General features: G+C 38.9%; 1 long non-coding RNA gene across 1 annotated transcript in view; it reads left to right on the top strand.

The window, feature by feature from the left end:
• Positions 1–284: 284 nt before the first annotated feature.
• Positions 285–21,973, top strand: part of LOC109449750 (uncharacterized) — a 34,425-nt gene continuing 12,736 nt past the window's right edge. Inside the window, exon 1 of the long non-coding RNA XR_002137749.2 lies at positions 285–2,075. This is a non-coding gene — a long non-coding RNA (uncharacterized LOC109449750). The remainder of the gene's footprint in view (positions 2,076–21,973) is intronic.

Genomic DNA, 21,973 nt, shown 5'->3' with positions numbered 1-21,973 from the left:
TTTCCATTCATAGCTTACCTTATCTCTTCCATTAGCATAACAGCTAATGTTTACCAAAAGTGCAAGGTTTGTTGCTAAAATTTTATATGCAGTCCCACATTTAATTCTCATTTAAAAAATCTTAAGTATTTTATATATTAAGCCTCCCAGCAACTCCATAGGAGAGGAAATAATATCCTCATTTTATACTGAGAAAACTGAAGCTGAGAGAGTTTAAGTTACTTGCCCAAAGTCACAAGGGGAGGAAATCATCTTTTGTAACCATCTGTGTCTTCCAGGAAGCAGACACTGAGATGGAGTTAAGAGCGCATGGAGTTGATTGCGGTAAAATGCCTGTGAAAGAAGAGGAGGAAACAGAGTTGGACAGGGAAAGCATTTGGACCGTGATGAGGCTCTGACACTTGTGAAAGAAAAGTGGGGAGGAAACAGGATTGAACAAGCAGTGACTCAGAACACAGTGCAGATCTGACAAAGTTTTGGCAACTCAGTGGGAAGCTCTAGAGCAAAGATGGCCAATGAGAGGAGATCCATGTTGGGCAGAAATAGCGTGACCCTAGTTAAATAACCATGTTTAATTATGGTCTAGGGGTTGTTCAGAAAAAGTGTGGCCTCAGCTGAAAAACTGAAGGATATTCTGAAGATGTTGCCGCTGGGGGCTCTCAGCTAATTGCTCTCCTTGGAGCTTGATGGAAGTACTTTCTTGAAGGGATATCCAAGCGGTGCATCTTACTGGCTGCCACAGTTCACCCTCTTGTACATCCTCATCACATTTGGGGAGCAGCTTCTTGAGGGTTCCGGTGGACCTTTCTTCTTGCAGAGAAACTTAGAAGGGGGAGGTTAGTGGGATAAACTACAGTCCTCATCACTGCAGTTGGTCTTGGGGCCACAATTGGTACTCATTCTCTCCCTACTCCATGATCCATTCTAAATTTACTTGCCCTTTGCTGTTATTTCTACTAGTCTCAGTAGACCAGGTTTCACATACCCGGGTCCTCACCATGGCATAATAGACTGACCTAGCCAAGCAGTCAATCATGTTTGAAGTTCTGCAACTCTAATTATTAAATCTGGAGTTTGGTCTTCAGCTTTTTCTGCTCTCTCCCTTCAGGAATAAGGGCCTCTTTGTAAGCTATCAAAGAGGCCCCCTAGCCTTCATACTTAGTTTTCAATTGTTTCTTCATGGTCCTCAGTTTTTAATTATCCTATAGAACATCAGTGCAACTTACTAATAACCAAGCAATTTACTGTCCTTGTATGTATTGTCCCATTCTCCTCCCTAGCCAACCTCCTATACTTTTCAAAGTCTGAACTATTGTACCTGCCAGGGCATTTCCCTCCTCTGAAACATTCTCCCAAGTCACCACCAGTGAAAGCTTTAGCAACTGGGCTGCCACTGTGGGCCACCAACTCTCCATGTCCCACATACCATCCTCGATGGGGTCCCTTTTGCCAGCCAAGTGGTTTGCGGTCCACTCTTCAAACCTCATCCTACCACCTGCTATCTCAGCCCACTCCTGGAAGCAGATGCTGCGAAGGAGTTAGGAACGCAAGTGATGCTATTGGTGGAACAGATAATATCTGTGAAAGATAAAAGTGAAAAAGGAAGATTGGGCAGGGAGAGTGTCAGAACACTGTGCAGACCCGACAAAGACTCAGCCAAGCCAACAGGGAGCTCCAGAGCAAAGATTACCTGTGAAAGGGGACCTGCATTGAGCAGAAATGACCAGGTCCTAGCATCACTGCTGTGCTGACACTGGCTGGGGGCTACCAGAGACAGCTGGTCGAAAGTGGAAGGAAGGTGCTGCAGCTGGAGGCTCTCAGCTAAATGCTCCTAGTAGCTGAACTGCAGGCTCTTTCTTGGAGGGAGATAGGAAGGGCTACATGGCTGTCACCACATCATATTTAGAAGTATTTGTGTGGCAGCCTTTGGTAGGTGATATAAGACAGTTACACGTGGGTGAAATAGAAGTTCTGAGGAAGAGGCTGTACACAATGGTGGTTTAGAGCATCAACCCTGGAGTCAGAATGCCTGTGTTCAATACCTACTTCTACCACAACTAGCTGTGGGATCTTGGGTGAGTTATTTGACCTTTCTGTGCTCCATCTCTTACACTAGGGATAGTATGTCCTTCCTCAAAGGGCTGTGGGGAGGCTTCAGTGAATTATTGTATGTAAAGTATTTAGACCATTGTCCCGTAATTAGTGAGTGCTCTGTCACTATTAGCTGCTTAGCATATCATAGACACAAGACTGGCATATGTTATATAAAAATACAGTGGTGTTTAGTGGCATACATAAATCCAAGGGAAGGAAACTAACTTTTATCAGGTGACTGTTCTCTGCCAGGCACTATAATAGCTATTTTCTTGGGATACCTCCTTTAATCTTCACAGTAACCCTATGAGGTAGGTATTACTATTTGCATTTTACTGAGAAGGAAACTAAGGCTGGGAATTATTTTATGCTCAAAGTAACAATAACTTATTAGCCCCATCGAAGTAAGAAACGTCCCAACCTGTAGAGAGAATTTTTATAAGATTATACATTTTTATTTAAGCTAAAACTGATGTCAGTTGCTGGGAAGCAAGATCCAAAATGCTCCAGGGAATAACAGTTTTGCAGTTTCTTTTATGCATTTGAGATTAAGGAGGGAATTTAGGGAAGATTACATGAAGGTGGGAGAAAGCAAGGCGAAGTTTGGGTTACAGGGTAATTAACAAGGTTATGTGCTCTCTTGAGGGTGGTTACGCTTATTTCAAAGGTGTGTTAACCTAGATTCACTGAGATAATGGACAGGCCTGGCTTAAAACCTTTCATTAAAGAAGTTATAAGCTGGGGATGTGACTATCCACCATGACCTGACCAGTTAGGAATTTCTGATTTATTACAGCACCCCTTTTCCACCCACAGCCACAACCTGGATATTCAGTCTTTGTCCTCACATTGAAAGTATTCATGTAGTTGTGAGTCACCTGGTGAGGATCCTGACACATTGCCCTTAGACTGCACTGCCAACACTGCAGACACATTGTAGCTGATCCATGTCAGCCAAGCCAGATGGCGACTTTCTTAGGGATTGCCACACCTATAGTTAGACTGGGTCTCTCCCACAATCTTGCTACCACCACGCGTTTGCTGTATGGCTATTTCAGGGACTGCCTGATGTAGGCAATGGGCAATATAATGGATAGTCATTATTTGCTGACCCAGCATCCACTGCCTTTTAGTCAGCTAACAGCATCATGATTTTCCTCCATGGAATTGGCTCCACCCTCAGCTCCAGGAGGGGCTTTGTGTGACTACTGGCACCTAGGTAACCATAGTGTTGCATTCTCAGCCACAGTGATTGGTTTGGGACCCATCCAGACCGTGCATGTCAGGCCCATGGACTTTATATTGATGGGAATGAGAAGCCTTCTCTTTTTCTGCTTGGAACTATAAGGACATTAGCCCACCACTGCTGGTCACCATTTTCCTCCTGTGAAATGAAAGTATGCCTGAGAACAAAGCCAGCACAGAGGGAGGAAAAGCAGAGACATCAAGACAGCTGTGGTCCTGATAACATCATTGAAGCCCTTGACTCCAGATATGCCTGAAACCAGTATATTACTGGACTTTTTAGTTCCGCAAGCCAATACGTCCCTCTTTCTTCTTTTAGATCATTTGTGCTGGGTTTTAGATCATTTGTGCTGGGTCACTCGAACATAACTCCTGATAGTCATTCATTCATTCAGTCAGGGTTAAGTACCTTCAGTGTGCCAATTGTTCCAGTGGGAATATAGAAGTGAATAAAACAGGCAACTCCCTGTTGGCCTACAACTTACATTTGGAACTCACATTCTTGTGGGAAGAAAAGAAGAAGGAAAAAGTCAATATGTAGACGCATATCAGTTAGCGATAAGTTTTGTGGGGGGAAAAATAAAGCTGGGTAAGAGGAAGGAAGTTTTACAGGGTACTCAAGAAAGGCCTTAATGATATGTGACTTTGCGCAGAAGCCAAAGATATGAGGAGGGAGTGAGCCACGAGATAAGCAGTAGGAGGGCTCCAGAAAGAGCGAACTGCAAGGTCAGATGCCCTGAGGCAGGTGTCTGCTTGCAGAGCAATGAGGCCAAAGCTGTGGGGTGCTGCTGAGCAAGGAAGTGGGGGTAGCAGGTGAGCTCAGAAAAGTAGCAGGTTCAAACCGTCTAGGCCCTTGGCAGCCATTGGAACTTGGCAGTTTTATTTAATGTAGGGTGGGAATCCATTGGAGGGTTTTAAGAAAAGAAATGACATGGGTTAACATATTTTAAAAGAGTTCATTTGGTTGTTGAATGCAGGGGGCAAGGGCAGAAGCAGGGAATCCAATCAGGAGTCCAGGTGAAAGGTGAGGGTGGCTAGGGCAGGGTGGTAGCAGTGGAAATGGAAAGCAGTGGACAGAGATGGGATATATTTTAGAAGTAGAGCAGACAGAATTTCCTCACAAATTGGATGTGGGAAGGAGAAAGAGAGGAGCCAAACATGACTCTAAGGTTAGTGGCCTGAGCAACTGAAAGTTTCAGGTAAAATGGCAGTCCTTTTTTATTAAGTCTGGGATGCCTATTAGATATCCAAGATCTGACACTAAGACATTCAGGGGAGAGGCCTAGGAGAGATATATATAGGCCTAGGAGATATACATGTATCTAAAATTTGGGAGTCATCGGTGCATAGATGTTGTTTAAAGCTGTGAGACTGAATGAAACCTGAATATAGACAGAGAAGAGATATGAGGGCTGAGTCCTGGAACATTCCCATGTTTAGAGGTCAGAGAGATAAGGAGGAACCAGTAAAGAAGGTGGAGAAGGAACAGCTGTTGAAGTAGCTGCTTTTGTATATAGTGAAGAAAATGCTTTAAGGAGGAAGGGATCGCTGTGTAAAAGGTACATGCAAATCGTGCTGATCATTGGGGCAAGAAAAATGAGGGCAGGAAATATATCATTGGATTGAGCAATGTGGACCTTTTAGCACTACCTGCTATCTTACATATTATCAATTAACATTTATTTTCTATCTCTTCCCATTTAAATGTAAGCTCTGCAAATTTCTGTTTTGTTCACTACTGCATTCTTAGTGCCTACATTAGTATCTAGTGTATGGTAAGTTCAATGAATATTCCTCAATAAATATTTTTTTGAATGGAAAAATTGTAAAAAACAAGAAAAAGTTTTTATTTCTCAATTCCTCTTTGTACAATGATATCTTGCATTTTTATAATTTGGTACAGGAAGTAATGGTATAGCACTAGACTTTGAATTATGTTGAAAATTTGGCAAGGGCTTTAACCTCACTAAGTTTTTGTTTCCTTATCCATAAAAAGAGATAGATAATAATATGTTTGAGAATATACCCAGAACCATGTCCAGCACACAGTAGGTATTCAATAAATACTTTGTAAACCTGAAGATGTCTCATGGACCAGACCACACAGTGACATGCAAATTTATTCCAGATAAATAAGTCATTTGACATCGGAGGTTTCATTTACTTGAGAAGTGAGTCAGAAAAAAGGAAACGTCGCTAGTAGGTTGCATTTCCAACAAAAAGCATCCGAGTGTGTCTCAAGATGGAATAAGGGCCATAATGCATTGAGATTAGGGTTAGTAGTATGGTTACTTCCTATAAAAATGTAATAGTTTTGAGGGGTTTTGTTTTTTGGTTTTTGTTTTTGTATCTTCGCTCTTATTGTAGATTCTATAGTTCAAGTATCATTTTACTATAGACCTAAAATGGGTAGGTTTGGTGAGACCACTCCCCCTAGAGCTGCACCTTCCTCTAGATTGCCTTGATCTGAATTTTAGGTACAGAGTTAGGTAGAGCAAATGCCATGGCTTTAAAAAACTGCAAATTCATTGTGATCCAAGTGTTAACCTCAAAAGGTTAACTAGGAAGCTCCTAAAGGATCTTGTAGGTTTAAAGTAGGCAAAGATTATATTTTAAAGGAGATACGTCTTTTAGCAGGGGGAAAAATATACTGAGTGAGGAGGTTTAAAGGGAGATGAGACAACCAGTCGGAGAGTTATTCTGGATTATCACTTAAGTAGCCTGGGCATGCAGCCAAATCTCTTGGGTTAGTATTACTTCTCCTTTGTTGTTCATGATTAAACAACAACATGGACTTCTGTCATTCTGTTTCTTTGTCTTTTAAACAAAATCAACAGATGATAAACAAGTTTCTTTGGATCCTGAATATTTGGCCATCATCTTACCCTTTGTAGTTGCCCATAATGGATGACATTTTGGTATTGATGTATTGATACTGGACATCTCCAAGTGAGGGGGTGCCAACATGATGACTAACGTCCTGGTTCTTTAGAAATCAGTGCTCATGGGCAGGTATTAGACATTACAAGATGCTAAGAACTTGAAAGACAAATATTTAGAGAAAATCTCCAAGGATAAACTCCCAAATTGGGAGAAAGTTTGTATGCCGACCCTTTTCTCTCTCTTGATAATACTATCTTTTGCCATGAAATGTGGGTTATTGTAGTGATAAGGGGGAAAAGGCTGAATTGGAAAGGATGTTGAAATATGGCAATAGGAGAAAGGATTTTTTAAGTCTTCAAGTATACCCTTCAAGGAAACGGCTCAAAATATCACATTGTGAATTCCTTTTTTTTTTTTTTTTTTACTTGGGCTTCACAAGGACAATAACACCTCCAAAATTACTGAGTCTGACTGGTCTTTGTCATTATTATTACCTCATTTATTAACACTTCCTAATATTAGACATTGTGCTAAGTTTTTTGCATATATTATTCCATTTACTTCTCACACAAGAACCTATGAGATAGGCACTATTAACATTCTCACTTCATACAGAGAAAAGTGAGGCTTAATTATAGCATCAGTAAGACCTTGATGATGTGTAGTATCAGAATAATGGGAAATAAGTGACTAGCTGAGGCGCTAGGAAGGAAGAACAAACCCAGTTAAGAACAACTGAACAAAGGCTAAAGTATAGTAATGGTGGAATAAGAGAACTCAGAAAAGTGCTTTCCCAATGTTTCTAAGACTTTGATGATAAGAAACAAATACATTAGATTTTTTATCCATTCATATTTTGCTTCCTTCCATGAGTTGGGCACTATTTTGGGACAGGGAATGCAGTAATGAATAAATGCAATTCGGAGGCTATTGAAAGACAGATAATTCAAAGAATGGTAACATGAGAAGTGTTACAGTGATGTTTCCAACACTTTTCTGAAGATGGGAAGTGGGTGACTTGTTAAATATACAGATTACCAGTCTTCTCCCATGGAAATGCTGAGATCCTGGATTAGTTAACAAACACCACAGCTGAGTCTTATATTCAGGAAAGTTTATGTGCCCAAATGCTTTGAGAGATCAAAGGTGGGGTGTCTACCCAGCCTGGAAGAGTTAAGGATGGCTTCAGAAAGGAGGTGACAGCTGAAGAGGAGGTATGAGGACAGGAGGCATTCCATCCCCCAGCAAGGGGACTCATGTTCCAAGGTGTGCAGGTCTGAGCAAGCACTGACCTATTTAGGATGCTGAGAGCAATTAGACACCGTTGGAGCACAAAAGATACAAAGGGAAATAGCAAAGGACAAGGCTGGAGAGAAAGTTGGGGGACAGATTATGAAGATCCTGGAATGCCATGTGAAGAAATTTAGATTTTAGGAGATGCGTTTTAGATTGCCTTGGTCTTTATATTGTTTATATTGTTTTTACATATTTATATTAAATGTAATATATATTACTTATATGGTAATTACATGGTATTTATATATGCATACATGCATATTACATATAATATTATTATGCTATAATATTGTATATGCACAATTTCTATTTACTGAAATTAATTCATTTAAAATTTTCCTTAGACAAGACTTGGTGGTGTGTTACAGAGGAATGAATGACATTGGCATTCTGCAAAAGGTTGTTGGCCACTTTGCTGGGAGTAAATGTGATCATGGGAATCAAAATGAGAGAACATAGATAGAGAAGCAGGTCTCACAGGCCATAGGTTGGGGAAGACAGGTGCAGCCATCGCCTCCTTCTTGAAATAGTCTCTGTTCAAGCCCAAAGAGGATTTTTCTACTTAGTTATTATAAGACTGAATGTAAGTGGTATCATACAATATTTGTCCATGTGTCTGGCTTAGTTCACTTAGCATAATGTTTTCAAGTTTCACCCATGTTGTAACAGGTATCCAAATTCATTCCTTTTCCACTCTGCAGCATCAGTAGTTTTAAAAGGCCCCCAGGAGATTGTAACGTGCAGCCAGAACTGAGACCCACCTGCCTCCTTATTCAGATGACAAAACTGAGGTTGAGAGAGAGGAAGTGACATTAATTTATCATCCACTCATTCCACACGTATTTGCTGCCCACCTACCATGTCCCAGGCACCATACTGGGCACAGTTAGACTCACACAAAGCCCTGTAAATTGGAGTTCAGAGCTCCTGATTCGAACTCTGGGAAGCATCAGTTTCCCCTGTTATAACACACCCTTTGTGTTTGAAAAAACTTCAAACTTCAATAGCAGTAAAACAGTATTTTCCACTCTGGGGCGATTTTGGAAACCAATTTTTAATATGCTTTTATTTAGACTTCTATTTAGAATCATCTTATTTTCTCTAATTATAATCAAAGTTGGACATAGTAACCAGGAATCAAAATGAACTATTAATTCAGTTGGCAATAGCTGACTTACAGTATCTTTAAGTTTACCCTCTATACCAAAAACTACCTGGTAAATAAATAAAAAAAAAAGCAGAAAATCCTTAAATTGCTGTTTCTCTAAAAGATGGGTGGAAAAATTCCAGCCTTCAGTTTAATTTCATCTGGCCATGGGACAAATCCAAATAATTTATACCTGAGGCCATTAAATTATAACCCTATTTTAAAGTATATAAAAGCAATACCCTTTAAATGTATTTACTGCATAATAAAAACCAGCCAACAAGGTTCAAAAAAACATTTTAAAGCAAACAAAAGAAATATTTCGTATTTCTTTAGATAAAATAATGAGTCCGTTTTACTAGATTTTTTTGTGGTAAAATTTTTTGTTGTGGTAAAATATACATGATGTAAAATTTACCATTTTAACCGTATTTAAATGTACAATTCAAAGATATTAAGTATGTTCACAATGTGGAATAACCATCACCACTATCTATTTTCAGAACTTTTTCATCATCCCAAACAGAAATTCTATACCCATTAAACAATAACTTCCCATTCCCCATTTCCCCCATCACTGGTCACCTCTTTAATACTTTCCAACTCTATGAATTTGCCTACTCTGGGTACTACCTATAAATGGTATCATACAATATTTGTCCTTAGCGTCTGGCTTATTTCACTTAGCATAATGTTCTCAAGGTTCATCCATGTTGTAGCATGTGTCAGTATTTCTTTCTTTTTTAAGACTGAATAATAATTCCTTTGTTTGTATATACCACATTGTATTTATTCATTTATTTGTTGATGGACATTTGGATTGTTTCTATTTTTTGGCAATTGTGAATAATGCTGCTATGAATGTGGGTATAAAATGATCTATTTGGATCTCCGCTTTTGATTCTTTTGGGTAGATACCTAAATGTGAAATTGCTGGATCATATGGTAATTCTAAGTTAAGTTTTCTGAGGAACTGTCATACAGTCTTCCACAGCAGCTGCACCATTTTTCCTTCCCACTGGCAATACACAAGGGTTCCATTTTCTCAACAACCTCCTCAATTTAAGTAAAATTTTACCTTTATTTATATAACCCTTGATATAAAAAAGTTTTCTAACCCCCTTATCTTTATTTTGCATTTATACATTGCATGGTCCTTTATGTTTAAATTCTTATTCAATCTTAAACACCTTCTGATTATAAAATCTCATTGTTCTCATTGAAAGCCTGTTTTTCCAGGTTTCACCATGCTGAGAATACTGATGCAGTCACATTAACAGTAATATATGCAATTTTACTGCTTCTTGTTGTCTCTTGTTCCCAAACAAATCTCCTTTTCTCCTGCCCTGCCTGGGATGTTTGTCCCTGGAAATCTTCAGGAAGTCGCTGCATGAGCTGGAGTACAGCCACTGACGTACTTACCTGAAAAGCCACTGGAGGGCAGCAGCTCTCTTTCACCCCTGACCCCAGTCCTGGAGAGGATACTCCCAAGTGGACAAGAGAGCCCCTGAAGCAGCAAACTGTCCAAGTGCTGCATGGCAACTCTACCGAAACAGGGGGCTAGCCCTCTTTCACACTCTTGGTCACACTTTGTCATCTGGGTTTCATAGAGTTCCATGTGGAAACTTGAGTACAAGTCTGAATCCAAGATTAATAACTGAATGAGAAAGTGGAGAAAAAACAAACAAACGTTGTGACAGCTGATAGCTGGCAGGTAATAGCTGACCATCCTGGTCCCCCACTGATGATAAATAGTTTTCACAGCGTAACAATAATTACACAAGGTCACTCTGTGACCACAGTAGAACAAGACAATAACAGGACCACACCATAATCATATCCGAACATGGACAGAAATAAGGACATTAAACCACCACGAAAGTAACCAAATACTTCCCTGTTCTAGCTACAGGAGTGACTCTAGCCTGCTAGGTAAAAATTAAGATAACCAATCATTGAATTGCCCCTGCTTCTTGACAGAACTCAATCAAGGACAAACCCTTGCTTCCCCCCACAAATCAACCAGCACAAGCCCAACTCCTAATAAGACTCTCCCAACTGATTCTAAACCTAGACACCCTCAGGTCCTGGAGTGTGCATTTTCCCTTTGCAGCAAGCTTATAAACCTAACTATATTTGACAACAGTTGTATTGTTGGTGGCCTTTGACTGGCAAGCTTTAGCATGCTGGAGCCACCAGCTATTGTCCCCATCTGACTACTCTGCTTCCTCACTGGCTTCAGCCCACTTCCTCTCAAAAACACTTTCATGCAAATTGCCTGTAGAATGGCTGAGTTTTAGGTGAAAATTTTTTTCTATATTTTCTGAAAATATACAATGAACATATTCATTCACTTTTATGATAAAGGAAAGTATTATACCTTTAAAATAATAGTACCTAAGAATATACTCCTTTGCCAACTACTCCACTGGTTAGAAAACTTTGAAAACCCCTGTAATTTTCTTCTAGCCTTACACAGCAAAATTAATACCGTACCCCTTTTTCTTTTTGTCAGTTTTCTACCTCTCATTGCTCCTTACTTTTTTACTCTCCAAACGCTTCTTTTCTAAGCTCATGCACAATTTTCCCTTCTTTTATTTTATTCTCCCATCTATAAGTTCTAATGTAGGGCCTGTGAGTTCTCAAATGGATAGCAGCTTCTGGCAGAGAGATGGCACCAATTCTTCCTGCCCCCCTTGGCAAAAATCACTACTTGGTCATGGGTCCCCTTCCCATGGACCCTGAATGGGACCTCAAAATGCTGCTCAACCCAGCAGTCCTGGTAGCTACAACTGACACACTGGGTCTGACCTTTAAGATGAAAATGATTCATCATCTCCTAATATAGGTAACAATCTTGAAAACTAAAATTCCTTTCATAATTTGTGATCGTTTCACTTAGACTGGTATAAAACTCTTGAACAGTCTTTAAAGAAAATGATATTGGCTTAATAAAAATTCCTTAGTGTTAAATTAAAATTGAACCCATTAACTATTCAGTCTATTTTGTGTACCCTCACTGCGTGCAATTGCAACAACAAGTAGAAAATGGAGGCAAACAGTGAAAATGACATAATACAAAAATTGATTCTCAAATGTCCGTCCAATAAAGTAAAAACTAATAACACTTATCTCTGGTCAGTATTCATGTAGTGACCAGGGCTAGTGATAGTGCCACAAACTCTATGTGGCTGAACTGTTGATTTTTGAATGTCCGGACTCTTTCAATTATAAAATGACAAAAACTTAACTCAATCTAATTTAAGCAACAAAGAGAATGCATGGGCTCTTGGAAATGGGAAGTCCAAGGAATGGGTCCTGCTTCAAACTTAACTGGATCTAAGAGTGCAAATAATGTCATTAAATCTCTCCTTCTACTTTTCTCTTTACATCTCTCCCTCTTTCTTCTGTTTTCCTCTGTGTGGCTTCACTTTCAGGCAGAATTTCTCCAATGGGAGCAAAGATAGCCACCCACAGCCCAGGCTTATATTATTTTCACAGATAGCAATTCCAAATGCCCTAACATTTTCATTATTTTTTGGAAAGAACTTAGATTATGTCACTTGCTCTTTCCCGGACAAGTGTGTGCCTAGGGGAATTAAATATTCTGCTTGGGCAGCCTGATTCACAAACCCATGTAATTGACAGGGCCGTCAGAATCCTGTGGAGTGGGAGAGTGATAGCTTTCAAAAGGAAAGGACGGAAGAAGACTCCTTCACAGCTCCCTCCACCCCCAACCCCCTAAAATAGTAACAGATGGCCACTTACATGAGAGTTTCCCCTGGGAGTCACAATTCTTCTTGCTATAGGAAACTAAACAAAATTCAACAGTTTTAAGAAGAGCATACTTGAGAAAATTGTCACCTTGAAGTGATGGATGGCTTAATTAGTATTTTAAAAAGAAAAAACAAAACAAAATTCAACCCACAACATTATCCAAATTACTGGAGGTATAACATCCTTGGTTTCTAGATGTGTAAATGATTCACTTGTATTTTTAGTTTGTAAGGAAATGGTGCCAGGTTTCCATTTTGAAATTGAAGCCACATTTTTATCCATACAACTTCACACAGAGAGGCTCATCTTGGAGATGAATATAAATCTCAAATTATTCTTATCCAAATGTGTCCAACATTGTACCTAATATTTACTAGTCATGATGTTCTCACAGCCATGGGTGCTTCAAATCAGATGTGGACTCTTCCTTTAAAAAAAAAAAAATCTCCCTTGAAGTACTTTAGTGCAGCTCTGGGACTTGATTTAATCAAGACACATTCTATTCAACTTGCATAGTTAATAATCTTTCATCGTTTGTTTCAGAACCTGCCTGACTCCCAAATTCTATATTCTCCTTCTCTCCAAAGATGCCAACCATCTGGTCCTTAAAATAAATCTTAACCTCTAAAAGATACTCTCTTACTCGTCATGCAGGGACTTGGCACACAAAGCATACTCACTGCTAGACCAGCTCTGACCCCCTGCTCCAATAACTGGGCTCCTGACTTGTCTCCAAGACCACAATTTCTGGTAATCAGTTCTCATAATGACATCTGTTCCCTGTGCCTGAATCACTAACTTAGAAACTCTCTCTATACCTGGGGGCCCTGCCTTCTTCTTACCAGTCCCTGTTCTTATCATACCAGGGACTGAAGGTATGCACCATAACTTCAGTCTAGATACCTACCTGACAGATAGGTGACTCTCAGTATTTGGAGATCTATGAAGGGAAGCATTCAACATGTACCATCTGAGAACTTCAACTTTGTGCTGGGCCCATGCTTTCTTGGATTGTTGCCTGCTGTCTCTTACCATACCTTCTGGAGGTAAATCTAGGCCCAGTATCTGTAGTTCTCTCTGTCCCTTTATACCTCCTTTATCTCACTGGGAAACCCACTTCCATCCAGTTCTTTCCCTTCTCTACCTGCCTGAGGAGAGCAAGATTATTTCTTGTCCTGCTGCATTTTCTCAAGATTATGAGTTTTAGTTCATGAAAAAGTTACTCTTTAAGAAGAGTAATTTAATTGAATGCTGGAAGAGGAAGGCCAGGCTAGATTGTAGTCATTTTTACTCTTCTTTTGCACTGCTCTCATAAAGATAATTTATCCTTAACTTCCCTTACCATCTGGATTTGGTTGTTTTTGTCTCTCTAGCATCCTCAGGATTGGGAACTAACCTTTCCCGTTTCGTAGGACTTTGGGTCACAAAACTCTTGACAGCCTTGGCCTGAGTGGCTGGACCCATGACCAGGATCTGAGCCCCTCCCTATGAGTAGTGTGTTTGGTCCTGAGGTTAGAACCTGACCAAGCATGGCCATCCAGAGACCTTCCCTAGGATTTGATGTACACAAGTTTGGAGAGAAAAGTGAGGTTGTTATGCTGTGCTATAGGCCTGGGGATAGTGGAACTATCTTCCCCACAAAGTGGTGGAGAGAGGCTGAAAACACCAAGAATGAAGGTGTGAAGTCAGAGAATGAAACCAAACCAAGAAGAGATGAGAAATGAGGGGCAGAAACTTTTAATTTAACACACACTCCTGTTCTTCCCAGTATGTGATCCAATAAATTGCTTTTCACTTAAGCTAGTCTGAGTTGAATTTTTGTCTTTATAATTAAGAGTCCTGACTAATAGAACACTATTTCAAGACAATCACATATCTAACCAAAACCTGCTGGAGATCTGGGGGCTATCCTCTCCCCTATCTCTTCAACTTTTAAACCTTTGGAAAGCAGATCTAGGGACCAGTTCTGTGTAAATTGCATTGAAACTTGCTTTAGCCTGAGGCTAAATTAGGGCTCCTCCTAATTCCTCTCTTATCTCATCCTTCCAACCCATCTTTAAGAGTTGGATCTGCAAGGAAGACACGCCCTCAGCCAGCAGTACTTGGGTTCAGGACCTGCCTCATAAACCCTGTCACCAGCAGAGCAGAGAGCATATCAACCATATTTGATGGTATAAGCCTCTGGATTCCCTTTTTCAGTGCAGTGCTCCTGTTTCCAATGGCTTGCCCTGATGTCACTGATTATATAAGTCAGTCTTACCTGATGGTGCAGAAAATGATGGTGCCCTTAGGGAATCAATTTCTACAAAAGTCTTTCTTCTGTGGGAACGGGAAGAGGAGTCACCCTGAGTCTTGGGTTCCCATCTCCTTTCCTGTGGTCTTAGCATCTCACCCTAGTTCCTCCCTTATTATTCATAGTACCTTACCCACAGGGTTGGCATATGGCTCAGAACCAATCAGAGCCCATCTTTCAACTTTCTGAATTGAATTAGAAGGAAACCTTCTACATTTCTTTCCTCAGGTAATGCCATCTACAGAGTTACTCTCCTTTCTCAGAGCCTTCACACAAGCTGTTTCCCCAAATGGAATGCTTTTCCCTCTCATCTCACTTGACTAGATTTTTGTCTTTCTTTAGACCTCAAAAACTTGACTTCCTCAACTTAAATATTAACTCCTCAGAGATGTCTTCCCTGCCAGTTCTATTAAACAAGGACTCCCGTTGTGATCTCCATCTCAGCTGCTTATTTCACAACAAAAAGAAGTGATCACTATGTTTTAAATATAGACTTACATAAGAAAATAGAATATATTTACATCTAAAAGTTGAAAAGAAGTACAGGTACTTTGAAATGTCTTTTTTTTTTTTAATTTTTTAAAAAAATTTATTGGGGTGACCATTGTTAGTAAAATTACATGATTTCAGGTGTACAATTCTGTATTACATCATCTATAAATCCCATTGTGTGTTCACCACCCAGAGAAAATGTCTTTTAAAAATACACTGTAAGAGAAAAATTGTCCCAAACCTGGACTGGGAAGAAATTAGCATTCCTGATAAAATGCTTGGGAAGTTTTCTGAAATTTAACTGGATTAGGATTTATCCTGGGAAAACCAATCACCCCCTCCATTTAACTGACTAGAGTGACCTTAAATAAGCATTATTTTATATGCAATCTAAAAAAACGATTAACTTTTCTATTTTCCTATAAAATATGTCTTTTTTTTCAATTTTAATAATGTACCCATTATACCCAAAATAATATTATTTCAACATATAATCCACGCAGGTGGGCGCCATGATTTCTTATAAAATATTTCTTCCAAGAGTCAATCTTTGGTCCCCTAGAAGCCTTTCCCTTGCAGTCAGATTGTAATAAAACTACAGTGTGCTTCTAATTAAATTGTCTGAAAAGTTTTGCTCTTTTTTTAAAAAAAAAACACAAAAACAAAAACAAAAAATACCATCTTATAGTACCTTTATGTGCTCTATTTGTTCATAACTTGTTTTGGGTCTTTTCCTTATACTTGACCATAAGCTATTAAGCTGTGAGCTCGAATAGGGCGCAGGTTTGTATTACTGGGTGCTTATCCCCAAGAACAATTAGCACAGTATCTGGCAAATAGTAGGAGCTGCCGTGATATTTGTTAAATTAATAAGTAATCAGTGAATGAGTACAATTTAAATGTGTGCACATTTACAGACTAGATACAAAAAATAGTGTGATCCTCCTCTTTGCTTGTGATGGAATTCAGGACATGCTACCTCAAAAGATGGCACCTTGGTATATGGAATATTTTAAGCTAATGAAGTGTGAGAAAACAGCAGAAGCAATAAGTTTACTCTGACCTTCACCTCCCTCTTGGGGGCTGAAACGGGTCATCACTCAGGCGAGAGGTGCCCTCCTCATACCAGGAGGAAAATAGCATTCTTATAACATCTGAAGATGAAGGGATGCCAAGAAGAATTCAAACAAACAGGCCTTACTTACTAAGTTTCACCAATTTACTACACTTAGATCAAACTCCTTAACTAATCATATTTCTATACGACTGCCCGCTCTTCCTCAAACCTCACATAAATTCACTCAGGTCTAACTGTTTCTTTGGTTGTTCATTTCCTTATGAAGTCTCCCATGTTACATAAAGCTTAAATAAATTTGTATGCTTTTGTCCTGTTGATCTGTCTTTGTTAGTTTAATTGTCAGACCCAGCCAGGGACTCTAAGAGGAAAACCTTTTCGTCCCCTACACTTCTAAAAAATACACATGAAGGAAAGGAGTTTCTTTTTCTCTCTCCAACCTGTAACATGAACATATCTGACATTCTTTGGCCCTTTCTAACTCCCCACAGAGGTCACTCTCAAATGTCATCACATCCAAACAGAAATCCCACTGCAACAATATTGGCGAGTAGTGATTTTTTAATGAAGGTTTCAAGGGAAATAGAGAGGTGGTTATGTAACACATCACTAGCCCCCCTTTTAAATACCTACTGGAAAATTTCTCTCTCCCCAAAGTTTCTCAAACATCAGCCTCACATTTTTTTCACTTTTCTCTTCCTCACATCTCTTCATCCTCCCTCCCTGTCTTTGACATTCTTAATTCCTCTCCTCCTCCTCTTCTTTCTCTCCAAGATCGTCCCCTTTATGTCTCTTTCCCTTTCCAAAGTAGAGCAAGTGGCCCTTTTTTGGCTTCTTCAGTTGCATCCCTACCTCCTCAGTAGGTTCTCTGAAGAAAGGCTTTTCTCAGGATGCACCATTAACAGAAGATGGGAGAGAGAAAGGGATGGCAAATTACTAATCATTGTTCTGTTTCTTTGTTTATATTCCTTCTGTTTGAAATTGCACAAGGGAAGGGGGGATTAATTGAGTGTGCAGTACAGTAGAGAACAACACCAAAATATGAAGCCTGCACCCAAGAGGTCTGCAGAGACAATTCTTTGTACCTAGACAGATTGTCTGCTAGAGAACTAAAAGGATTAAGTGATTTGCCTTGGCTTTTGTACTCCATTAGTGCCAAAATGGCTCGTTATAAGTCACTTAATGACTCAACTTGTTAAGGCTTCTCTATGTAACTTCTAAAAGAATGCATTGCAGATACCTTCTGTATGATTTTTAACTCACTCAATGCTCTCTCACTTCAGGTGTCTTCTATTGTCTTCCAGATGCAACCTTTCTCCAATTAAAAAAAAAAAAATGTATTGCTACATCCTTCACTGAACTATTAAGTGCTCGAGATGCAATAGGCCTCCTGCACGTCTTTCATCCTCTTGCCAGTGTGGGCTGTCAATTATATGAATGTAGGTCTAAGGACACTGGAGGAGACATTTGCAGCATTCCACCATTCAGCAAGTGTTCAGTGTCCAACCAAAGCTAATTCTATATGGGACAAAAATAGATGGAAATGTGATCTTTGTGGTTCAGCTTGGCTTGCTTTTTGGAATTAGCAGAGAACTGGTTTCATTTTTATATGCTGCTATATTCTCTACAGTGACTTTAAAACATAGTATAGAATCTTTAAAAAGAATATCTGTTGTTCCCAGTGGCCCCAAATGGATATTTTAAAGAGCCTAAAGCCCAAATATAATGCAATTCATTGTAGTGCTGCTTTCAGTATAATTTGGGTCTTTTTAAAAGACATACTATAATTTTTTCACTAATTACAAAAGTAGTATATACCTCTTGTGAAAATTTATAAAACACATGAAATAAAAATCATCGTTAATCCTAAAATTCAAAGATAGTCACAATTGGCATTTTGGAATATATCGTTTCAGTTTTTTTCCTACAGTCAGGGCCAATTTCAAGGGCATGGGACCTGATTAGTCACACCAACTCATATTCAGAAGGGCCCAATGCTTGGTAGAAGGCTCTACTGTTCTTGTCTTGGAATTATTAATAAGTTTTGAACAAGAGGGCCTGCATTTTCATTTTGCACGGGGCCCTGCAAATCATGTAACTGGTTCTGTCGACAGATATTAATGCACACATACATACTGATTATATATACATATACATATACATGTTATATTCATACACATATATAATATACATCTATATTTATAATCTGTGTCATTAAAATTCTAAATTTTTTTGTAAATGTTATTTATAATGCTTGGAAACATAATTGCTTATTTAATTATGTTCCTATTTATGCAACCTGATTGTTTAAAATTATGTGTTGTTTCAAATAATGATGAGAAACATCTTTTCATATTGTGTGTTTTAAATGTATTCCTAATTAGTTGCTTAAAATAACATCACAGAAGTAAAACTGAAAGGATAAAGGGATATGAACATTTCTGGACCTTTGTATTTAAATTGCCAAATATCTTTCCAGAAAGATTGCTATTACCAGCAGAGGGCAAGAAACTCCCTGTTTATATGCTCAGCAGCAAAAAATAGCATTTAAAAATATTTAGTAATTAAATAAGTTAAAATAGTTTTCAATTACCTTAATTTCCATTTACTTGACTGCTAGTAAAAGAAGTTAAAATATATTTATTACTCATTTTAATTTCCTCTTGGAATTGCCCTAGAATACAAACTTCTCAACGTGACTTTTAAGGTCGTTTGTGTCCTCCCATTCTAGCTTTATCTTCTACCACTCCTCTCCTTATCATTCCCCCACTCTGTTATAAGCTCCAGCCATACTGAATTTTATTTATCCTAGAATTTGTCATGCTTTCTCTTGCTTCTGGCCCTTTAAACATTCTACAAACATTTCTGAACACCTCTTCCTATATCTTTATCTGGTTAACATCTGTTTGTCCTTCAGTTCTCAGCTTAAACATTATTTTCCCTGAAAGCCTTCCTTGACCCCTAAATTAGGTTGAGTGTCGCCCTGATCGCCTTCTTCTCCACTTCCTCCTCCTGTCCTCTTTCTCCTAAGCAAATTTTTTGTTTTGGAATAATTTTAGATTGACAGAAGAGCTGCAAGGATAGTATAGAATTTCCGTATACGCTTCACCCAGCTTCCTCTGATTTTAACATTTTATATAACTGTGGTACATTTGTCAACACTAAAACGTGAACCTAGATGTGATACATACTATTAACTAAACTACAGACTTCATTTGCATTTTATTAGTTTTTCCTCTAAAGTTCTTTTGTTGTTGTTGTTGTTCCAAGATCCAGTCTAGGATACTGTATTGCATTCTCATGTCTTCTTAGTCTTTTGTGCTACTTATGTTATAGTACTTATTACACTTTACTCCACTTGCCTCCCCTTCTAGAATATAATCTCTGTGAGAGTAGGGTCTATGTATTTTTCACCATTGCATCCCCAGTTCTTACAGTATCCATTATTAGCTGGTGCTGTATATGACTGAATATAAAGCGAGATTTTAAAAAAGAATGCTCAAAAAAGGACAAACCTCTTTCCATTTAAGTTCATAGAAAATCTCTTATATTGTGGTACATTTTCTCAATTATTCCATTTAAAGCAATAAAAATAATGGTCAAGGGACACATACTAGCCTGAGATGACTTCATTGAATGTTTGGATGCTTGTAGAAATCACCTGTTGGAATCAGTAAAAAGGGCGGCCAAGACATTTTTAAAAATTTGGTTATCTGTGTTTTGGGGGCTGTGACCTCACAGTTGTACAGGCTGGGTGTCCTTATAAATGAAGTTTTTAAAAGGAGATGGGGGTGGGGGGGAAAGTAGATGGAAACTTAAGGAAAAAGGCTTATTATAAAGTTCATTTTAAAAAAGCAATGCAGCTTTTTAGGCGAGTAAGTGGACAATTTCTGGATCAAAGCTATTGTGTCTCGCCTGGTACTTGCTACAATAGCCTGCTAAATGGTATCTCTGAAGCTTCTCTTGTCCATCTACAACCTGTTCTCCATCAGAATCCAGAGCAGTCTTTTCAATATTTAAACCTCCAACTTAAAAACCTGCAATTGTTTTCCAAGTGATCTTCAAATGAAGATCAAAATCCTCCAGGGACTACAAAACCTTGAATGCTCACTCTCCTGCTCAATCTTTCCACCCTTAGCCTGCAATTCTCAGCCCAAGCCTCACTTCCCTGACCATGTCTGTCCTCCAGGTCTATGCAAATGAGTTTTTCTTATTAGCTCTTGTTAGTTATAGTCGTAACTATAAACTCTATGAGAGCAAGCCCCAGGTCACATTTTGCTCATGTTTGTATTTCTAACATCTAGCCAAGTACCTGGCATAGATAATTTGTGAGCGCTTGTAACTAATTGAAATGAATGAACCCTTCAGTAAGAGTGGTCTACCCAGTGGTCTAACAGCGTAAACTTTAATATTTGTATTTTTCTATTTCTGGGTACCCACACTTTGCATTTGATGTCATGAGCATTGACCATCTAACTTTGTTGAGACCATTTAGCTCTGTGATTCTGGGATTAAATACCTGTCCAGCTTAAGTGAAGTCTTATTTAGAGATCTTCATTTTCAGATGTCTATATCAAGCTAGTCATCAATAACTGACATCTGCTGTCTGATTCTCTGAAAGATCTTTCATCTCCACCTAATTTCATTCCGATATTTACCATAGGAGAATTCTCCCCCTGAGCTCTCTTGGCCAGGGTCCTTCTTTAGACTTTCCAAATTCTTCCCCTGGTTAATGACGGTTCGAATATCCTACTTGGAAATGAAGGCTCACTTTCCAGTATTTGTCCCTGACATAGAGAAGGAACATAAAGCTCTGTGCAGCATATACTTTCTGAAATTTCCTTGGAGAATAAATGGTTGCTTTTCTGTATCTCATTCAGTTCTGTAGCTTGTGTACTGCTTGTAAGAATGAAGAGTACAGTTAGCCCTCCCTATCTGAGGTTCCACATCTGCAGATTCAACCAGCCACGGATCAAAAATATTCGGGAAAAAAAGATTACATTATTATTGACATGTGTTATGCAGTTAGGCCTATGACGGTTGCGTCTGTACTAAAAATGTACAGACTTTTCTGTCTTGTCATTATTACCTAAACAACACGGTATGACAACTATTTACATAGCATTTACATTGCATTAGGTATTACAAGTAATCTAGAGATGATGTGTGTAGGTTATATGTAAACACTACATCATTTTATATAAGAGACTTGAGCATCCTTAGGGGTCCTAGAACCAAGCCCCCAAAGGTGGACTGTAATTCAAGTTACCAGGCAGCTATATCTCAGATATATAGAAGACATTGCCAGCTTCTGTAGGGTGTACTTCATGGTATCTGTTTGTAGAGTAAAGCTGAGTTAACAGCAATTGTTTATCCCAGTGATACAACGCTCCATGCAGTGTGTCCTGCCTATAACTTCCTTGTTATCAGAGTTGCACAGAGAAACCATGATGCTCTATATCCCCAGGCTGCTTCCTTACTCCCTGGCCACAGGTCTCACCCAGAGTTCCAATCCTACAGAACTCTTTGTTCCCTAGCCCCATTTACAGCTTCTTCTTCTGGCTCTCTGAAGGGTTTCATAGTTGTCTATTCAAGAGATCATTGAGTTAAAAAGAAAACCTCCCTTCTTTATTTTTCCATAACAATTAATTTCATCCAACATAATAAATAT

This window comes from Rhinolophus sinicus, linkage group LG15, assembly GCF_036562045.2.
Source record: "Rhinolophus sinicus isolate RSC01 linkage group LG15, ASM3656204v1, whole genome shotgun sequence".
NCBI classification, from domain to species: domain Eukaryota; kingdom Metazoa; phylum Chordata; class Mammalia; order Chiroptera; family Rhinolophidae; genus Rhinolophus; species Rhinolophus sinicus.
This window is presented reverse-complemented; position numbering and strand designations above follow the sequence as displayed.